Raw genomic sequence first — 21,240 nt, forward strand, 5'->3', positions numbered from 1 at the left:
ATATATATGTGTGTGGGTGTGTGTGTGTGTGTATTTATAATGCTGTCTCAATAGTTATAGATTTATGTGGTAATAATATTTTTTTGGCGATTTCGATTTTTTGTGGAGATTCCAGGTTAACATAAACTTATCAATCAACCATTCAGTATAAGAACTTTAAGAATGTGTGTTTATACGACTGAATTCCTGGTGGTTACTAGAATGCATGATTTCACATTTATTGATCTGGAAAGTAGTTTCATGACAAAATGAATACAGTGAAGGTAACTGATGCAGAATGTTGTATTTATGCAATAGGGCTCAGAGCTTACTGGGTGTTTTCTTTAATTTATGGAATTTTTTACTTTTGTATAATAAGTATTTAAAGTGCCTAGTTGTTTGCTGCAGTACAGGGTAGTCTTATAATGAAGTGGTGCAACCTTACGATTCTTATTTCCTGTCTATAATATCTTCCAATCTATATAGACAAGTACATTCGTTATATACTCATATATATGTATATATATATATATAATATATATATATATATATATATATATATATATATATATATATGCATACATACATACATACATACATACATACATATATTTATATATAAATTTATGTATATATTCCGCATATTATATCGTATTATATACAAAAACATTATATATATATATATATATATATATATATATATATATATATATATATATATATAGATAGATAGATAGATAGATAGATAGATAGGTAAAACTATAAAATTTGTGTATGTGATGTTTATATTTTAAAATCACGTTTAGATTTTGTTACCTCGAATTTCGTAAACCAACTTTCTGATGTCTCCTTTGATTATTCATCAACGATCTTTCAGTTCTTTCAGAACCCTCTGGTTTATTAGAAAAGGGGATTTTTCTTGGGCTAATTTGAATAATAGAGTAATGTTATCATTACCTTTTGCAAAGCTGAATATAGCTGTAAAAACAGGATGTTACGAGCCTAAAGGCTTCATTAAGGAAAGCAACCTAATACGAAAGAAATATTAAAAATACCAAGAAACTTATTTCACTGGTTTGATTTAATTTAATTTATTCAGTTACATATGAATGTACAGTACTTGTAGAAGTTACTGTTGATGTAAGAAAAGATTAAACACCAGAAGTTGATGGTATAAAATCGAAACCACTCCATCTCGATCATGGTCGTTGATTGTAGTTCAATATTTGAGGGAAATAAAGTCGTGTGTGTTAGCGACAAAATTCTCGTGTATGGCCACAGGTCACAAACTTAGCAATCGACTGTCATGGTGGAGATGGGTTGATTTCGATTTTAAGTAGAAAAAAATTTAATTCAACAGATAGATATACAGCAAAGTCGAATTAATAGCTGAATGCCATCGAGTGATATATGTTTGGATTCAAGAGGTATAGTTTTGAAACCTAGCCCGGGTAGAAATAGTTACCATAAATGAATGGGTCTTTATGCATGAGACCGAGTAAATTTATATATACTTGGCTCAATATTCGAAAAAATAGTCTTGTTACTTAATGACAAAATTATGGTGTGTATATATATATATAAATATATATATATATATATATATATATATATATATAATATATATATATGTATATATATATATATATATATATATTATATATATATATATATTATATATATATATATATATGTGTGTGTAGGGGTGTGTGTGAGTATGTGTGTTCTTGTATATGTTTATAAACTAAAAATTTATTCGATTAAAAATTAAACACTCGTGTTTTTTGTTTTTGTCGAAGCAGACACGGTATAGATACTTAACCTGTTGCTCGATCCGCTTCAAAATTCAATTTACTTAAGTAAACAAAAGTTTGGTCAAGCTGTTGCCAAATTATTGGCCAATCCCTGCACTGTAGTTTTACCCCCAACTACTGTACCATAATCATTCAGTATACCATCGTAGATGCCTTGAAACACTTGCTGTGGGAAATAAAGGCCCGAAACGAGAGCAACTTTTGTGTCCTGGCGCAAGCTGATTATGTTGTTATTGTTGTTACTCTTCTCGGTAAGCAATCTCATATCTTAATGTATTTGGGAATTTTTATATAAACACTCGTTAACATTTCCAATGTATAAATATATCGGCTCAACTGGGGAATTTTGCTCTTGAATTCTGTCTGTTTTGCATTTCCTATTATTATTATTATTATTATTATTATTATTATTATTATTATTATTATTATTATTAGCGCACACGTTGAATCAAAACTGACGGCTAAATGTTTAGAAAAAAAAATATGGACGCACACGCACCCCCTCTCACCAGGGTATGACTACTCCTCTCCCTTAACCCAAGGGACGTGGAGAGCTCAGCGTCACCAGAATTTATTAACTACAGTATATATGTCTGTAGTATACACTATATATACAGACTTACACACACACTCATATATATATATATATATATATATATATATATATATATATATATATATATATATATATATATATATATATATATGAATTATGTATGTGTACATGTATGGAATTATATGCATATTCCCTTATAAGGGGTTGTGTCCATTAAGTGGTTCTTTATCTCCAAGTATCTCAAGTCTATTGAAATAAAGTTCTCAGTCCTTTGACTCCCAACATATGTCGGTCTCTCCATTCACAACTGGGCCAACAGGTGGCATGGAAAATTTTGTATATTATTCAGTAGTTCCTGTTTTATAGTTTCTTCTTTTCTTTTCCATTTCGGTTTTGCAATGTACTGCATTCTCTTTGGAGCGATTATCATTCTGCTTTATCAACGTTGATTCCAGCTTACAATCTAATGAGTGATATTAATAATTTGATTGAAATTATTTTGATGAGTTACTCTGTGAGAGAGAGAGAGAGAGAGAGAGAGAGAGAGAGAGAGAGAGAGAGAGAGAGAGAGAGAGAGAGAGAGAGAGAGAGAGAGAGAGAGGAGGGGTGGGGGGGGGGGCATTTAAGTGTATGTTTGTCAAGTACAAAGGACATTTGTGTTAACTAAGCATGATAGCGACACACGTAAAACTTTGTAACATTTAATAGTCGGATGAAACATTTGTATTTATTCGTTTCTCTAAAGAAATATTACATGTTTTGTCATTTTTTATTAAGCGTTGTAAAAAAAAAACTACGGAGAATAGCATTCATGACCCTGTTGTTATGCTTAAATTTTTCGACTTAATACTGGCTTGGAATAAGCTATCATTCGAAGGGAAGGGATTTTTGTTTTAGAAGGAGTAGGCGAAGAAGCAATTTAAGCGTCTACGGATGCAATCATAATGTTTAACTAAAGTCAGCAAGAAGATAGTGGTTATGTGTTGCATGTTGTGACGGTTTGCCACCTTTAGTCAGGAATTTATAGTGAAATTTTTAAGAATGAATTCGTAATCGCGTGCGTGTCAAATGGGATGGATGTTTTATGTTGATATTTAACTAAGTCAGTTATATGATTTGTTTAATAAATGATGTTGTATGAGGTTATAAAATTAAAGAGTGATAATTATTCGATCAAAATGTAAGGTTTTCACTTGTCTTTTATTCTTGCTGTTTGTCCAAATGACTTGTTTACTAGTTTCTTGCAGTCTCGATTGTTTGTTTAAACTGTCTGATGTTTTGTTTATAAGTGTTTTTTATGAACCAAAAGAGGTTTTCTGTCGAGGAAAACAGGGTTGACCTCAAACCTAAAGATTCTCTCTCTCTCTCTCTCTCTCTCTCTCTCTCTCTCTCTCTCTCTCTCTCTCTCTCTCTCTCTCTCTCTCTCAAATGAGGTGTCAAACTGTACTTGATATCTGGCAGAAAAATTACATGTAAATAACATGTTATTGTCTTTGGTGTTCAGAAATCTAGACATACCTGAGATAATTGATTTCATAGACGTAATTTACTGTTAAGATAGTTCATAGATTACATTTTTAACCTGCTGTGAAATATCGAAAGGTAGCTACCTATCGCTAATCATCCCATCCATTAATATTCCTAATGAGGAATTGTCATCGTTCAACCAAAGCAGTTATCTCTCCTTCATTGATAGTGGTCTACAATTTGCTGTGTTAATGGGGCTCTTGATTGTGGTACTCCCTTTGCTTACTTTGTTAGAAGTATCGGTTCTTTTATATCCTTCTAAATGTCTCAATTTTTTTTTTTATAAAAAGATTAATGGATTCTTGGTTGTAAAACCCTATTTTGTAAATTACAAATATAGAAAATTTCTTGAGACTCATATACTCGTTTTGCTGGAATGTCTTCTCATGATTAGCTTTAAAGATCTATTATGATATGAGTAAGATAAATCTCTCTCTCTCTCTCTCTCTCTCTCTCTCTCTCTCTCTCTCTCTCTCTCTCTCTCCCTCTCCCTCCTCTATATTTGCTGATCAGTGACACTATAGGACATATTTTTCAGACATTCCTCGGATATCATTTTTATTCTCTCTCTCTCTCTCTCTCTCTCTCTCTCTCTCTCTCTCTCTCTCTCTCTCTCTCTCTCTCTCTCTCTCTCTCCCTCCTATATTTGCTGATCAATGACACTAAAGGACTTTTTTTTCAGACATTCCTCGGATATCATTTTTATTATGTCATCTATTTTTTCAGCAAAAGATTTCTGTTTTTATTTCCCCTTTACAATGTGTAATAAGTCTAAATTTTCATTACCTTTTGGTGTGTGTGTGTTTTTTTTCATCACGGTGTGGTTAAAAGATTTTTACACCCTACTGCATAAGCTTACTATTATCCTAGGTAGCATTTAAAAAAGAAATCCCCCAGCCTCCTCTTTTTTTTTCTTTTATGTGCAGAATTCTGAAAGCTCAGCTAACAACGCGTCTGCGTCTTTTAATTTTCCATGCTTCTCATTAAGTGTCTTTACTTGGGTTTATTCTATGTTAGCTTATCCCCGGCCCTCTTTGTATGTTGTTTTACCCTCATATTAAACCTATGTCATAATTTCATTCCTTGCCACATTCTGAAGCCTTTCTGTTTCTCTTAAACTACTTTTGATATCCATTTTGTCTCAAACCTTTTTAAATAGTTTCAGCCTTTGTAACTGGCTCTTAATATATGATCCACTAAATTCTTTACATCCATATTTTAATCTTTTCCCAAGTATGCTGCCATTTTTTTAAACATTGCATTACAACTTAAAATCATTCTATGAACATATTTCAAAAGGTATTTTCTTCACAGTGAACTCCTGGCGTTTCGAACTATACATCTAAGCTACTTTTGTCCTTTTCACCCACCTGTGTATTCAGATATCCAAAGTCAATCATCGTTGCGTTATCAAACTCATCCAGGCGTAGATTCCTGTCACTGGCACCATTTCGTCTACAATCAGTTTAACTAATAAATTCTTTTGAATAATACTTTTGCACCCTACTCATGTAAAACCAGTTCCTTGTATTCTTTTTATGTACCACCAGTTTTTATGACAACTAAAGCTACCACATTTTCCTTTTTTTAAACTGCAATAGATTTTTTTTTCACCATATCCTTCCCTGCCTTCAGCATTTGTCCCTAGCAGTGTCCTGAAATTAATTTTCTTTTAGAGATTTCTTTGACTTGACCAAAAATACTTTGAAATAACAATACTTGAATACCTTATTTATTTTTGTTTTCTTTGTAACACAAGTAAGTTATAGGGATACAAACCACAAGGCCTTGGAAAAATTATTATCTTTGCAATACATAGTGAAAAAAGCAATATCTTATATATTCCAACATGTTACAGGAGCTAGACAGATATTGTTGTTACCTTCATATATAGAGGCTAACCCACCATTTAAGTAGTAGTTTTCCCTTCAAGGCATCTGAAGCCTTCCACTAGTCTCGTGTAAGTCCTCAAGAATTTTGCATTAGTCTTGGGAAGTAATGTACTCAGCGTACTGCTTACGACCTCATTATTAACTGTCCATTTTAGATCAATTTACCTGAGTTAAGTTATTGGATACAATTGCATTGTTTTCCTGGGTTACTCTCAATATCAACCACCCTGTCCTTAGATTAAGATTTTTGAAATCTTCTACACATTTCCAAACTTCTTGACCAAACAGGAGCTACAGTACTTGCCTCTTGCCATAGATATCTTAATTACATCCAACACTGTTGCTGTATATACTTCTTTTCCCAGTTTCACTTTCGTGACTAAATAACATAATGTTCTGCCTTTTCTCTTCAAACACGTTTGCTTTGTGTGTTTCTTACTTTTTTTTACTACATGCGCACTTACAAAAACATAAGCTGTAATAACAAATGGTTTTTGGAATATCAAATTGAGTATGTAGGTGCAAATCCCTTTGGGGTGGTTAAATGTTTAGAGCGATTAAAATGTTGTCACTTAACCGATGGTTACCGATGGTTGCAAATTACAGGATTAAAAATCTCACTTCTTTACCGGTGAGTAATTCGACATCATTCTTTCTGGTAGGAAAACAAAGGGGGCCCCATTTCTGAAAAATCTAGTTTTGTTTTGCCACTCGTTCTTAGCAGTCAGTATCTAGTGGTTAGTAAGTTACGGTTGATTACAGTCAGGAAAGAGAATGGCATACAACAAAAATCATGTCCCCCCCCCCCAAAAAAAAAAAAAAAAAAAAGATTCGGTTAATACCTTCTGGAGACATCCTCTATTAAGGCAAAGAGCGTGAAATAGTAACAGCAGCCATTTTGTACGCACGCACAAACATAAACACACATGATATATATATATATATATATATATATATATATATATATATATATATATATATATATATATGTATGTATGTATATATATATTATATATATGTATATATATATGTATATATATATGTATATATATACATATATTTATATTTATATTTATATATATATACTGTATGTAATAGTGTGTGTATTCATATATGTTGACATGTATACATGCATAGAAGTTACACACTAACCGACACGTTGACAAAAATTGCATGTAGTGTAAATTTTTATGTTTATTTCTGCATAGTTACAAATCTTCTCGTTTCCAAATCGCTCAAGTAGTACGTGATAAATGAGTTCGGGGACCGTTTCCCACCGAAATCTATCCGCATGACGCTCCGTAATAAATCAACCAGTTAGGAGATATGACCCGAGGGAAGGTTGCCACAATAAGATTTTCACATAACGTAATCTGGGGATTTGTTGTTGCCATTTCAGAATCTGTTGATTTTGTTGCTGCTTTTCTTGTTGCTACTAATTTTATTTTGTATGGTTGTCATATTTCTTATGGTGATTTAAATGTTTCTTTTAAATCAATGGCGAGTGTAATTAGCGAGCCTATAAATTTGGAATTATAACATGTTGTAGTGATGTTGTTGTGTTGAATAATTTATAGTGGTGGAAATGAAATCATTCTTAATTTTGGTGTTGTTGTTACAGCTGCAGGTGCTGCATTATGTTGACATGAAACAATTTTGATTTTATGACTTAGCATAGTTTTTATTTTGGTAGTAAATAGATATCCATCTTAATTAATGAGACGTTTAAAGGAACGTTTAAGAACATTAGGATGCTTTAAATGTTGGGTGGCAACGGGTGGAGTTTGTACTTCGATAACGTCATTTTGACACTATGTTTGAGAGGATTCCTTTGCATTTCCTTCAGTTTCATTAAATATAGTTTCACTGCGATAGGAAATAGTATCAAGAATATGGTCCAACGATTAATTTAAAAGGCAATATATAAATATGAATTTCTTGAAAGAATACTAAATTAAGTACGAAAATAAAGAAAAAGGAAGAATGAGAAAACGTGAAATAATACTTTTTTTTTTTCTCAAGAGATTTCTTTGAAGTAGTTTTGTTAATATGCATTGATAGTTGGTCATTATAGTTTGTTTTTGTGTCTACATTTTTTATATACAACGTTAATATGATTTTCTAGTAATAACCTCTGTAGCTACCACGGTTGATTATTGATTTTATTTAAAGATAAAAAGTAATCGTGACTTACTAACATAAGAATGCAATCTTCTGGTTATTTTGATTCTTCATTCATTCATTCAGAGAGAGAGAGAGAGAGAGAGAGAGAGAGAGAGAGAGAGAGAGAGAGAGAGAGAGAGAGAGAGAGTGTTTTTTTATTATTACATACATTTTGAATATATATCGAAATCGATGTAGAGCTTGTACTGTTGAAGGAGGGTAGTGCCCTCACTGCACCTTACGCGGTATACTGTAGGCATTTCTTAATTGTTTTAGCGGCTTTCTTCATATTTTTCTACTTTATCTCCATTCTTTCTTCCTGTCTTCTATCTAGTAGTCCAACCTTTCCTAACTTTTACCTCCTAGTGTTACTCTAGGAATCTAGGGTTTTACCTAGATGCACCTTGGTGCTGAAAGGCCTCACAGACCCCAGCTCCGGGCTGTATAGCCCAAATACATAAATTCAGTCCTACGACAGCCTTATGCCTAATTAATTTCATTGATAATGCTGAGATATATCGCTTAAAGAATGAGGCGTTTTGCGCAATAGATTTTTTTTATTACTCTCTAATATGTTTAAGTAGCAGTTGGAAGTTACTGAATTACTTGATATATGTTAAAGTAATTGTCGGAATATTGAAGAGATTTGAATTAATAGATATAAATATTTGAAATTTTATACGTTATTACTCTTACGACACAAGTATTTAGTAGAATTTTTATACACGATGTTTTGAACATTGTGGTAGATTTCCATTACAAAGATTATTGAAAAGTATACCTTTAACATATGTGGAATTTGTAACAATTTGATCATCCTAGTGAAATTATTAATGAATACGGTAGCCTTAGCCCTCTAATTTTTAAATCAGAATTTGAGTATTTTTATTTTAAGCTCATTTGATTTTATAGTAGTGTTCAACGTGAGTGCACATTAAAAAAGGCGACTATAACCAAAGATTTTCTTGAAAAAAAAAGGCTTAAAAATCTCATAAAAAAAATTTCTATATAGATTTCCTAAAATAAAATCGAATTTGCTACACAAAGGATAACACAGGCTTCCTATGTGTAAAACCCTTTGTACTTTTATATGAAAGCCTTAGGAAAAGTAACCTAAAAATCATAAAAAGTTTTATACAAACGTTGAAATTTTTTCGGACAACTCTGAAACATAAAACCTTTATGAAATTTTTTGGGGTTAATACTTCTAAAAAGCAAAATACTTTTTTTTTTTTATTCTGTGTGTGTCAAAAGAGACATGATATAAGTTGTATGACAAACACACACACACTGATTGCAAAATTAATTTAATTGTTTAAAAGATTAGATTGTTGGGGGACGATTTAAGAACAATATTTTATGTATTATTAAAGTTTTACATATCTGTAAGGGGGATTGACATTACTTGAAGGTATTTAAGCGTCATTTCGGATCCTAGGTACATAAATTTTTTATCCTTCTGCTGTTATTTCTTTTCCGATTTCTTTATTCCCTCTTGCTGTCTAACGATCTAACCTCTTGAATGGATTTTCGCCAGCAGTTAAATCTCTGCATTTAAGAGCCTCTGTGGCCTCAGCACTGATCATTTAAAACTTATAAGTCCATAAGAAATAATACAAAAACAAAAAGCAACGAAAATGTAATGTGAAAATTAACAGAAATATCTTACTATTAACATTAATTGGTCCACTCTCCTACGTTTCACTGGTTTGAGTTACTATGTACCTTCCATGATATAGCAGGCACCTATTTTTTGCTAAGATACATGGAACACTTTTCCTTACCATGGTATATCACGAATATTTTATTACCATGATGCATGAAGCAAACTTTCCTTACCATGGCGTATATCCAGAAATTTTCCTTACTATGATACATCCAGAACTTTTCTGTACCATAGGTTCAGTGCATTTCTTTACCATGATACATTTAGTATATTTTTTACCATGATATATTGAGTCATTCAGCAATTGTCTTTAATATGATGATAATGGGGAAATATTCAGCACACATCTTTACCATGATGCACTCGTCACGTTGTCTTATCATGGTAACTTCAGCAAATTTCTTTACTATGATACATTCAGCACAATTCTCTACCATGACACATTCAGCACATTTCTCTAGCGTAATACAATCAGCAAATTTCTCTACCATAATTCATTCAGCACATTTCTTTACCATGACACATTCAGTATGTGTCCTTACCATGGTAAATTCAGAACATTTCATATCCATGATGCATCCGGCACTTTTCCTTACCATGATACATTCAGCGCAGTTCTTTACCATGATGCATCAAGCACTTGTCCTTACCATGATGCATTCAGCATATTTCTTTACCATGATGCATCAAGCACTTGTCCTTACCATGATGCATTCAGCATATTTCTTTACCATGATGCATCAAGCACATTTCTTTACCTTGACATTTTCAGCACATTTATTTACCATGATACATTCAGCACATTTTCTTACCATGATGCATTCAGTACATTTCTTTACCATGATACATCAATCATTCTTAGATACAGAACCCTTTCTATGATACACCAATTCTCTTTCTGTGGACCTGTACATACGCACGCTGCTTGTCCTGGAGAACAAATTCCAGCTTAGCCTTTGATGCAATCTATTCGGTTATTGCGTTGTCATGGCTTAACATGAAAAGTAAGACATTCTATTAGAGATGATCTGGAGATTTGAACTTCATAAGATTCGAAATTCATAAGATTCGAACTTCATAAGATTCGAACTGTATAAGATTCGAACTTCATAAGATTCGAACTTCATAAAATTCGAACCCAATTTTTTTTTAAGTTCTAGAATTATTCAAGTTTTGGAGGAGGATATACTTCATAGATACCCAATATAGTTAATATACTTTCATATGATTTGAAAGAAAAAAGAAACGAAACTGTTATTAATACATGATGAATCTTGTGTTTTGTAAGATTATAAGTGGAATGATGATATATTTAATTTGTCGACGTAATATAGTTTATCTCTCTCTCTCTCTCTCTCTCTCTCTCTCTCTCTCTCTCTCTCTCTCTCTCTCTCTCTCTCTCTCTCTCTCTCTCATGTATATATATATATGTTATATATTATACAGTATATATATAATATATATATATACTGTATATATATATATATATATATATATATATATATATATATATATATATATATATATATACACACACACGAATAAATCATTTCATTTTGCATATATTTTTGTTTCCTTGTTAATTACTGTCTTTGTTTTCCTTTGTGCTTGTAATTATGCGGGCGAGTTCTGGTCTACCTCACCCTTCCTCTTTAGCTTTGTTGAATTGATTGAAATATGAGAGAGATATTTTTGTTGTTTTCTTCAATGGCAGGAATGATTGATGGTGCTGCATTTTGCCACTTGATTAAATTCTCCTCTGGGCAATAAGTGATCTAATTTTCGTAATAATCTTCGGTTTGTATTGTTAACTTGAAAGCTTTTCAATAAGCTTTTTCTTTGTATTGTTCGCTTTAATGCTTTTCAATAATATTTTTCTTTAACCTTTGCTCTTCATTGGATCGTTCAGCAGTGAATCGAATTAGTCATTGTAATGAGAATAAATATTACATTATATCTCGCTCACTTGCTATTTAATACTGATTTTTGTTACAGTATGATATGTATGCCATTTGTTGTTGTAATTGATTTTGAATTTTTGTTTTCATAGGTGGCGGTGGGGATTTAGAGAACTTGGATGACGAAGTAAGTATATCTGTTAATTTTTTCATGAATTTTCTCATTTTTATTTTGTTTCAATTTATTTGATATTAGTGGAGTTGCCCGTTGGATTTTATTTCCTTGAATGTTCGTATTGTATGCGTGGTGTATGATGCTGTATTATGTAGCAATACATAGTGACTGGATGTGTATATTGCAGTATAAAACTCTTGCATGGCTTCCAATATTGTTCCTTACACATTAATGAAATTTTTAAATTAGAATTTTTTTATATTTTTAAAAAGTACGTTTACAGTTAATATCATAGGATAGAATAATAGAATATAATGATTAAGGTAAACAGAAATCACATTGTGTAAGAAAATGATTTTATTGAATTAATGATAAAGCAAACAGTATAATTGCAAAAGCGAAGAAATAGCAGAGGACAGTTGTGTTTCCATGTCCTTTTTATTAAGATTGGCTCTGCGTTTGGTTAGAAAACTCTTCATTATTTTCCCTCCAGTCATACATAAATATATACACACACACCCCATTCATTTATTTCACTCACAACAGGACATTAAAACGTTAAGTTGGATGTCGAATAAACGTAAAAATTTAAAACAATAATTATGGGATATGAAAAATATAACTTGAGTACCGTATTAAAAACAATAACTGCTCAGTTGTTGTTTTTTGTAAAATGAGTGAACTACGAATGTGACAGTTCGCCACAAGGTTTTACTATTACTTGGGCAATGTCCTGATTGATTCACTGTTACCTAATGCACATTCTTTGAATGGTCCTGATTAACACTTATCAATTGCTATATGTGTATGTGTGTGTGGGGGGGGGGGATTACACACACACATATATACAGTATATATATATATATATATATATATATATATATATATATATATATATATATATATATATATATATATGTGTGTGTGTGTGTATATATATATTTTTATGTATTAAGATGGAAGTTAAAAGCAAACACACACACACACACACACACACACACACACATATATATATATATATATATATATATATATATATATATATATATATATAATGTATATCTTATCAATATTAATCTGGTCATCAAGATAATTTTGGAGCTGAATTTGAGAGTATTTGGTTGACGTATGAACTCTTGCTTCATAGCTTCGTGTCATTCCATTAACAAATTACTCAAGGGAACTCAATAGGGAGACTCATCAAAATATTTGATAATATTTTTACTAAATAAATTTGCAAATGAATGAAGATGTGATTTCACTCTCAATTCTTTAGTGTTATTATTTTCTCGTTTATCATTTCATGATATTGGTGTTTTATGGGAAGAAAATTGTTTTTGTCATCGTTATCATTTCAACTTTACAGAATCCCCTTTACAAAAGAGGAGAAGAGATGCATCTTGTTTAGATATTTTATGAAATAATGAAAAATTCTGCACGGACGTGATATGAATATAAGTTAAAGGGAAGGTTTATATGTCTATTTACTCTGTATAATTCTTGAAAATTAATAATAGTTTTTTGACATGACAGAAATTTTGTGGTCGTGCGTTTTAAACTAGATTATACATTTTATGTGGTATCCAAAAAAAATATTATTATTATTATTATTATTATTATTATTATTATTATTATTATTATTATTATTATTATAAAAGCTCTTGATAATTTCAACACATTAGAATACGGTACATTGTAAATTTGTATTAAATTTAGCGAGATTGTACGTCTTCATTTTCGACTTCTTCTTTACTCTCGAACACGAGTCCCTTTACCCTTTGTTGACAAGTGGGAGCCAAGATCTTGATTAATATCCTCAGCGTCGCCTGACGCATGACCCACCTCGCTTGTTTCTTAAGGTCGACGTGTTCCTGACGAAGAGGACGTCCGGGTAATGGGTCTCAAAGTGGACGGAGCGTGGCTGTGCGTAATACGGCCTGGGAATAAATGTTGCCTTCTTTTTCTTTTTACTTTTCTTTAAACGTTTTGGTAAATGATTTGAAATCGTGCACTTAATGGCTTGGATATTTCATGACCATCCCACCTGAGTCTTAAGTTACCCATGGTACGGTTACTATTTTTTTTTAGCGATAAAAGTATATTTTATTGTTTTTAGTATATATTTTTTTTTATTTTGGGATTACATTCATTTTTCAGTGTAGATGTGTCTTGAATAACAATGGAAGGTTACGTTTTTGTAATTAATTACATGCGCTCGCTTTCTGATAAGTCACATCTATAAACTATTATATATACGAATAAAGGTCTGCATTCAAATATAAATTTCTATTGAATTGTTTTTGTGATAAAATTTATGATGTAATTACTTGCATCAGTTCCGTAGTTCATTTGAAGTTGAATTATTGCTTGTGGAAATTTGAATGTTCTGATGTTTGGTTATTGGTAAGAGGAATTTCAAATTTTAGTTGAAGTTTTGCAATTACTTAGTGGAGTTCAAAGTTCAGTTAAACTTTTGTAATTACCCGGGGGTTAGTTCCAAAGCTCAGTAAGTTTTGTAATTACTTAAAGCCAGTTAGTAGAATAAAAGTTCCCACGTTCAGGTAAATCCTTTTTGGGAAAAGGGTGTTAAGGTAAGGGTCCAGACCCTTACCTTAAAAGGCCCTATACCATTAGTTACATTAAGAGTTGAGGAGAAATACACAGGTATCGTTTCGGGTTGATGGGCGGAGAGGTTAAACCCGAAGCACCGGAAGTACAACGAATATCCTCGAGAATATGTGACTCCTTCATTGTGTCGGTAAAGGGTCCTTGAGAAAATAGGCATTTAGCTCGGAGACGTAACCCTCTTTACGACGGTGGTTTTTCTCTCTCTCTCTCTCTCTCTCTCTCTCTCTCTCTCTCTCTCTCTCTCTCTCTCTCTCTTCTAAGAATGCGTATTAACGCATTGATATGTTCATTCCTTTAAATGACCCCAATCCATTCGTTATTAATATCAATAGCAATTTTAGCAATTTTTTTTTCACCCAGCTGTTGACATACCTATTTGGTAACCTTATCAGTCCCCTTTGATTTTCTGTTAGATTTTGCTGATTGAATACGTTAATCATCATAATGAAATACGTCTCGTCATATGTTTTCCGAAATATTAGTAATGCCGTCTGAAGAGGAGGATTTTTCAAGTACTTTAATTTTGACGTGGGATATCTATGAGAGACGGAAATCGTGTATCTCGGCTGTCATTAGTATAAATGAAATATACAATATTTATTTAGTGTTATTTTCAGAAACTTCACCTCGTTGACGAGAAAAGCGAGGAGTATCTTTTTTATTATTCACTGATCGAAATAAACTTTTTAAGAAATTTATATTTTTAGGAAACATCAATCAATTGTGAATGGCTTTTTATTATGAAATGAACAACAGTGTCATCAATCAAAGAATTACTCAAATTGTGTGATCGCTTTTCTTAGCTAAGGTATAATTTACAGAACGATTTCTTCTTCTTTTCTTCAAGTTGGACAATTTCCTGCTCTAACTCATCCACCTTTTAAGCCTTTTTGATGAACGACTTTCTTTAGCCTTTTGTGTCGCCTTGTGTCGCAGAGGGCTCTCCAGGGACGTTTCTTTTCAGTGTTGACCTCTTGGTGCTTCTTACTTTAGGTTGTTACGTAAGGTCAAGTCGTGTTACTTGAAGGTTAATGTATATTTGGGAAATATCACTGAGTTAGATCTCATAATGCTGCTTCCTGCATCTTACTTTCACTACACGTTAAGGGTAATTCCTTTTTTAGAAGACAAATAGACAAATAACATTACGTTAATTGTAATTCGTATTTTAGAAGACTAAGAGAGAAATAACATTACGTTAATGCTAATTACCTATTTTAGAAGACAAATTAACAAATAAAATTACGTTAATGCTAATTTCTATTTTAGATGACAAAGAAACAAATAAAATTACGTTAATGCTAATTTCTATTTTAGAAGACAAAGAGACAAATAAAATTACGTTAATGCTAATTTCTATTTTAGAAGACAAAGAAAGAAATAAAATTACGTTAATACTAATTTCTATTTTAGGTGACAAGGAAAGAAATCAAATTACGTTAATGCTAATTTCTATTTTAGAAGACAAAAAAACAAATAACATTTCGTTAATGCTAATTTCTATTTTCGAAGACAAAGAAACAAATAACATTTCGTTAATGCTAATTTCTATTTTCGAAGACAAAGAAACAAATAACATTTCGTTAATGCTAATTTCTATTTTCGAAGACAAAGAAACAAATAACATTTCGTTAATGCTAATTTCTATTTTCGAAGACAAAGAAACAAATAACATTTCGTTAATGCTAATTTCTATTTTCGAAGACAAAGAAACAAATAACATTTCGTTAATGCTAATTTCTATTTTCGAAGACAAAGAAACAAATAACATTTCGTTAATGCTAATTTCTATTTTCGAAGACAAAGAAACAAATAACATTTCGTTAATGCTAATTTCTATTTTCGAAGACAAAGAAACAAATAACATTTCGTTAATGCTAATTTCTATTTTCGAAGACAAAGAAACAAATAACATTTCGTTAATGCTAATTTCTATTTTCGAAGACAAAGAAACAAATAACATTTCGTTAATGCTAATTTCTATTTTCGAAGACAAAGAAACAAATAACATTTCGTTAATGCTAATTTCTATTTTCGAAGACAAAGAAACAAATAACATTTCGTTAATGCTAATTTCTATTTTCGAAGACAAAGAAACAAATAACATTTCGTTAATGCTAATTTCTATTTTCGAAGACAAAGAAACAAATAACATTTCGTTAATGCTAATTTCTATTTTAGAAGACAAAGAAACAAATAACATTTCGTTAATGCTAATTTCTATTTTTGAAGACAAAGAAACAAATAACATTTCGTTAATGCTAATTTCTATTTTAGAAGACAAAGAAACAAATAACATTTCGTTAATGCTAATTTCTATTTTAGAAGACAAAGAGACAAATAACATTACGCTGCATCTTGCATTGCCGTCAGTGCGCCTCACGCCGTGCACTTTAGGCATTACTGAAGGGGCTTTACAGTCTCCCCTCGATCTTTAGGTGTACCAACTTTTTAACATTCGACTCACTTCCTTTCTTCCTTCTTGCTTTCCATCCTCTTTCTACTTTTACTAAATAAAATAGTGTCACCCATGTTGCACTTCTGTGTGAATGTCCTCCCCTGTCCCTGAGTTCCACGACCATATAGCCCAAATTATGAATCTAATTAACCCTATCCAGAGTGTTACTAGCCTAGATTGAAGTCTCTGCTAAGCCTTGGGCTTTTAGACTTGCGAACCAAGCTTTGAACTCACTCTCTCACTCTCTCTCTCTCTCTCTCTCTCTCTCTCTCTCTCTCTCTCTCTCTCTCTCTCTCTCTCACACACACATCAGGTGATGGAAAAGAAAAAAGGCAATAAAATATATCACTACATAATTTATCCTTTACTGATTCCTTGCGGATGAACTGCCTTAGTAATTAAACTTCAACAGTCGTTCCATATGTCTTTACAAAGGACTCATCATCAGAGCGACGAATCTCATACACACACACACACACACAGGGCTATTCACCCCTATCTTCCAAGCACTCTTGTTCCTTTTGGAATTCAATGTCTTATTTCCATCATAGTCCTTTTATGTAACATAGTCTTATCTTTCTTCAAGACCAATCCACAACCAACGCACTCATTCTATTGCCTTTTTATACATTTAACTCTTTTTCTCATCTTACCACCATCCTTTATATTTACTCTCTTAATTCTTTTTATAAATAAACCGCTTTCATTTTTCGGCCATTCAAATTAACTGTTATTACTTAATTTCCCTAGTAACCATATACCCCCATTATATCAGGTTCCCATCGTTGGTAGAATTTTGACGAACGTTCCAAATCACGCTGAAAATATCTCCCATAATAATGGACTCCGGTTTAAGGTATACACCGAATAGTCTGGAAATTTATGAAATAAGAATAATGGCATGCGTAGTAAAGCTTACACGGGATAAGAGCGTCACGACTGAGAAGGTGTGGCCATCTATTGAGGATGGATGGTGGGGAGGGGGTGAGGAGGGCTTGGGAGAAAGCTGTTAGGGGGAGAAGATCTAGAGGGAGACTGAGAATTAGATGGCGAGGTAAGGTGTGATGATATGGAGAGAAGAAGTTTGGTAGAGGAGGATGTCTTTGATAGACGACATTGGAGAAGGCCCATCAGGCAACCGAGCCCTTATGTAGGGATAACTGTGGGAAAGACAAAGCAGACGCCGTATAGTCTGGCCTATTCGTTACACATCCCCCTCTCTCCTCGTATACCTGACAACACTAAACAAAGCGAACTACTCTTCACAGTTGTTAACTACTGTAATTATTCAGTTACTACTTTCCACATAGTATGGATAAAAAGACTAGGTATGATAAGCAGATCTTTTAGGAAGACACTGAAAAATCAAACCAATGTTCTCTCGTCTTGGGTAGTGCCATATCCTATGTATTATGGTCTTCAACTATCTTGGGTTAGAATTCTCTTGCTTGAGAGTACACTCATGCTCACTATGGTATGTTTTCTCTTCCTCTTGGTTTTTTAAATGGTGTGCTACGCATGCTTAATAGAAGGTCATGTAAGCTGGTTGTATATCAAGAGGTTGTCCTTTTCCTATCAGTTTTTATATCTTTCTTTATAGTATTAATTATCAAAACGGTTGTTACTGTTCATCCTTCAATTGAAGTGGCTATCTTGTACGGTACATAAGCCAGGTTGACACTTGCACGAACTTGTGGCACGCATTGTCACGAATCGAGTCGTGAACTGGCGTGAACTTGTCGTAAACTGACGTGAAGTGTTCGTAGACCCGTCGTGACATCGTGGCATGTCGCGACGAGAATTTTGAAATGTTCAAAATTTTGGTCACGACAAAATTTTGTGACCGGGTCGTGAACTCGTCGGGACAAGGCGGGAAGTGTGCAACTAAGTGCAAACTATGTGTGAACTCGTCGTGAACTCGTCCTGCCAGTTCGTGACAATGTGGACAGGTCAGCTGTGATTCTGAGGTAATTTTTTTTTTTTTTTATCTTCCAGTTCTTGCCACAAAATGTCACGACTTGCCACCAAAAATTCGTGGCAAAAAGTCGTGCAAGTGTCAGGGTACCTTAAGACTCGTATGGTGTGTCGGCTCTGCTATCTTGTATGGTACTAAGCCTTGTATGGTGTGTCGGCTCTGCCATGTTGACCAGTATCTAACATTTTTGTCTGTAGACTGTGAGTTGCGTTTTTATTTTCTTTACATATTCTCATATAAATACCGTTTTTGTTAATTTTATTGTTGAATTTGTTTTCAAGTATGATGAGACTTTTTTTTATTGTTTTCTATTCTTATTCTTTCAGGAGATATTAAACAAAATACAGGGCCAGTGTATCCGAGACTTTGCAAGTTTCGTCTAACATATTGCAATATTCGTAGATTACATGGTAATATTAGAGACCTTATAGTTACCTCCAGATAGTGTAGTAATCTATTCTGATCTGAAACTTTAATCACTCAAATGCGGCACTTATTCCACGTTTTAAGAAACCAATAATTACGCAGGTGTAGATCCAAAAAGGTGTTTTTCCTTTTTTTTTTTTTTTTTTTTAAAGATCGCTGATTTCTCAGCTCCTAGATTGTGTGAATTTTTATGCAAGTTAGAAATAAGAGTTTTTTCACTTATAGGGTAATTGGTATTGTTATTCAATTAAATAAATGTGTGGTAGCTCTAGCCCTGCTGATTATTATTATTATTATTATTATTATTATTATTATTATTATTACTAAGCTACAAACCTAGATGGAAAAAGGGATGCTATAATCCCAAGGGCTCCAACGTGGTAAAATACCCTTTTGAGGAAAAGAAACGAATAATCTACAAGAGAATAAGGAACAATTAGAATAAGATATTTTCAGAACAGTAACAACATTAAAATAGATCTTTCATATATGAATTATAAAACTTCAAAATAAACAAAAGAAAAGAAATAAGATAGAATATTGTGCCCGAGTGTACCCTTAAGCATGAGCTATATACCAAGACATTGTAAAACCCTGTTACAGAGACTATGGCACTACCCAAGACTAGAGAACCATGATTTGATTTTGGTGTGCCCTTCTCCGAGATGAGCTGCTCACCATAGCTAAAGAGTCTCTTCCACCTTTACCAAGAGGAAAGTAGCTACTGAAAAATTACTGTGTAATAGTTAACCCCTTGACCTAAGAATTGTTTGGTAATCTCAGTGTTGTCAGGTGTATGTGAATGAGAACAGGAGAACGTGGAAAGAATAGGCCAGACTATTCGGTGTATGTGTAGACAAAAGATAAATGAGTCGTAAACCAGAGATAGAGATTCAATGTAGTGGTGTCTGGTCAGTCAAAGGACCCAATAACTCTCTAGCATTAGTATCTCTGCCTACCGCTCAGTTTCCTTAACTCCCATATCAAAAGATTTTTAACGTCTTTTGACAAAACTTCTAAATACGTATGCTGAAGGTAATAATCTATTCCCTAGTTTGCAGTTTGGCTTTTGAGAGAGCCTTGGAACATGAGATGCCTTCCTTACAATTTTCACTGTTGTACAGAAATCCGTGATTCTTGTCTGGAAGTTCATAAGATTTGCCTTCATTTTAGTACTGCCTTTAACCTTGTTAATTATGTAACACCTGTTTTCAAACTGGAACAGATGGGAGTAGGTGGGTCTTTTCTTAGCATCATTATTGAATTTTTAAGCAATAAATTGCAGAGAGTTGTTGTTGATAGGCACCATTGTAGCTATAGGAATGTTATATCTGTATTTCCGCAAGGCAGTGTTCTTAGTCGATTACTTTTTATACGATATATGCATATGTGGGTTGTCCTAGAAAACAAGCTTGTTGCATATGCAGATGATACTATTATTTTTGCATCAAATCCAATTGCTGAATGTAGCCATATGGTTTCTGAATTCAATAATAGAGATTAAAACTAAGATTAGTGCATGGTGCAAATTATGGGACATGAAATTGAATTCTAACAAAGCTCAATGTAGGATTGTAAGTAGGTCAAGGATATTGGCTCTTTAACATCCAGTGCTTTGCGTGGACAATGTATTTGTATCTATAAAATCAAAATTTAAATTTCTAGGTGTGTTTTCTGTGATTTTTATTGCAGATAAAATTTTGACAAGCACATTTTCTCTACTTCAGTTGCACAAAATAATTGGCTTATTAAGGAAGTTTTAAGATTTTTGGTGATCAGTCTCTCCTAGAAATGTTTTCATTCTACCTAGTTTTTAGTATTGTTCCCCCTGTCTGATCTCCAGCTACTGTATCTCATCTTAATTTGTTGGATAGAAACTTGCCGTTTATTAAATTCCTCAATCCTGATCCCGATATTAATCTCTGGCACCGTCATTTAGTTAGTTCTTTGTGCATGTTTCATAACATTATTATTCATAATTCAGATTATCCATAGCATTCAGATCTTCCTAGAATGTAACATCCTGTACGCTGTACAAGGTAGGCAATTAACTCTAAAGGTTATGCTATCTCTATCTTAAGGT

General features: G+C 32.7%; 1 protein-coding gene across 1 annotated transcript in view; it reads left to right on the plus strand.

The window, feature by feature from the left end:
* The window catches only part of FucT6 (alpha-(1,6)-fucosyltransferase), a 606,841-nt gene that overhangs the window by 116,260 nt on the left and 469,341 nt on the right, over positions 1 to 21,240 (plus strand). The window contains exon 2 of the mRNA XM_068388480.1: positions 11,648 to 11,682. The gene's annotated coding sequence lies outside the window, so the exon portion shown is untranslated. The remainder of the gene's footprint in view (positions 1 to 11,647; positions 11,683 to 21,240) is intronic.

Source organism: Palaemon carinicauda, chromosome 15 (assembly GCF_036898095.1).
Source record: "Palaemon carinicauda isolate YSFRI2023 chromosome 15, ASM3689809v2, whole genome shotgun sequence".
Taxonomy (NCBI): domain Eukaryota; kingdom Metazoa; phylum Arthropoda; class Malacostraca; order Decapoda; family Palaemonidae; genus Palaemon; species Palaemon carinicauda.